Below are 2,500 nucleotides of genomic sequence, written 5' to 3' on the forward strand. Positions count from 1 at the left end.
GATCAGAATTTGGCATGAGTCGTACACGGGACAGGAGAACGACGGGACATCCGAGCCAACGTTTGGGAAAAGCAAGGGTTACGGGAGAAACGGGAGGTTTGCATATGATTTGATATGCAAACCCACCGATTTCCCACACCCAAGCAGGGAGGAGCCCCCTCCTCCCCAATATACCCGAGGGTTTTAGCCCCCCTTGGGACCCCTGCCCTTCGTTTGTGAAGAAGGGGTACACTGTTTTTCCCCGGATCCCCGTTTACACGTTTTTTGGCCCGTATGGCCGTACATGCATCCGTCCATGCCACGTACATGGTTACACCCGTTTTTCATGGTGCGCGCCAGTTTTTTGCAACATGGCCTCCGTGCCCGTTTTTTCCCATTTCCTCACGTTCACGTTTTTTGGCCCGTGTGGCGGTACGTGCACCCGTCCATGCCACGAATATGGTTTTCACCCGTTTTCCATGGCGCACCCAGTTTTTTGCAACACGGCCGTCGTACCCCGTTCTTTCCCGTTTCCTCAAGTTCACGTTTTTTGGCCCGTGTGCCCGTACGTGCATCCGTCATTCCACGCACATGGTTTTCCCCTGTTTTCCATGGTGCGCGCCCAGTTTTTTGCAACAAGGCCGCCGTACCCGTTTTTTCGCCGTTTCCTCACGTTCACGTTTTTTGGCCCGTGTGCCCGTACGTGCATCCATCCATGCCACGCACATGGTTTGCCCCTGTTTTCCATGGTGCGCGCCTAGTTTATTGCAACACGGCCCCGAACCCGTTTTTCCCGTTTCCTCACGTTCACGTTTTTTGGCCCGTGTGCCCATACGTGCATCCTTCCATGCCACGCACAAGGTTTTCACCCATTTTCCATGGTGCGCGCCCAGTTTTTGTAACACGACCGTCATACCACGTGTTTCCCCGTTTCCTCAAGTTCACGTTTTCTGGCCCGTGTGCCCGTACGTTTATCCGTCCATGCCACGCACATGGTTTTCACCCGTTTTCCATGGTGCGCGCCCAGTTTTTTGCAACACGGCCGTCGTACCCCGTTCTTTCCCGTTTCCTCACGTTCAAGTTTTTTAGCCCGTGTGCTCGTACGTGCATCCGCCCATTCCACGCACATGGTTTTCCCCTGTTTTCCATGGTGCGCGCCCAGCTTTTTGCAACGCAGCCGCCGTACACGTTTTTCCCCGTTTCCTCACGTTCACGTTTTTTGGCCCGTGTGCCCGTACGTGCATCCGTCCATGCCACGCACGTGGTTTGCCCTAGTTTTCCATGGTGCGCGCCTACTTTATTGCAAGACGGCCCCGTACCCGTTTTTCCCGTTGCCTCACGTTCCGTTTTTTGGCCCGTGTGCCCGTACGTGCATCCTTCCATGCCACGCACATGGTTTTCACCCGTTTTCCATGGCGCGCGCCCTGTTTTTTGCAACACGGCCGTCATACCCCGTTCTTTCCCGTTTCCTCAGGTTCACGTTTTTTGGCACGTCTGCCCGTACGTGAATCCGTCCATGCCACGCACATGGTTTTCCCCTGTTTTCCATGGTGCGCGCCCGGTTTTTTGCAACACGTCCGCCGTACCCGTTTTTTCCCCGTTTCCTCACGTTCACGTTTTTTGGCCCGTGTGCCCGTACGTGCATCCGTCCATGCCACGCACATGGTTTGCCCAAGTTTTCCATGGTGCGCTCCCAGTTTATTGCAACACGGCCCCGTACCCGTTTTTCCCGTTTCCTCACGTTCACGTTTTTTGGCCCGTGTGCCCGTACGTGCATCCTTCCATGCCACGCACAAGGTTTTCACCCGTTTTCCATGGTGCGCGCCCAGTTTTTTGCAACACGGCCGTCATACCCCATGTTTCCCCATTTCCTCAAGTTCACGTTTTTTGGCCCGTGTGCCCGTACGTTCATCCGTCCATGCCACGCACATGGTTTTCACCCGTTTTCCATGGCGCGTGCCCAGTTTTTTGCAACACGGCCGTCGTACCCCATTCTTTCCCGTTTCCTCGCGTTCACGTTTTTTGGCCCGTGTTCCCGTACGTGCATCCGTCCATTCCACGCACATTGTTTTCCCCTGTTTTGCATGGTGCGCGCCCAGTTTTTTGCAACACGGCCGTCGTACCCGTTTTTCGGTGCGCCCCGTGTCATCGTACGTGGTTTCGTCGGTGCGCCCCGCATGGTTATCGTTTGTTTATCATAGTGCGCGTCTAGTTTCTTCCACAATGGTCGTCGTACCCGTTCTTTGCACGTGAACCATTTTACACGTTCTTGTCCCATGTCGTATTTACTTGTTCCGATGGTGCCTCGACCGTTATCTTCGTGGCTTGGCACATATAGTTTCCGTTGGACTTAGCGGGTGATTGCGTATGTCCCAGGACGGACTTAACCATATCTCTTCGTGACTTGGCACGTATCGTTTCCGTTGGACTTAGCGGGTGATTGCGTATGTCCCAGGACGGACTTAACCATATCTCTTCGTGAATTGGCACGAATGGTTTCCGTTGGAGTTAGCCGGTGATT

The sequence above is a fragment of the Hordeum vulgare genome, chromosome 5H (genome assembly GCF_904849725.1).
Source record: "Hordeum vulgare subsp. vulgare chromosome 5H, MorexV3_pseudomolecules_assembly, whole genome shotgun sequence".
Lineage (NCBI taxonomy): Eukaryota > Viridiplantae > Streptophyta > Magnoliopsida > Poales > Poaceae > Hordeum > Hordeum vulgare.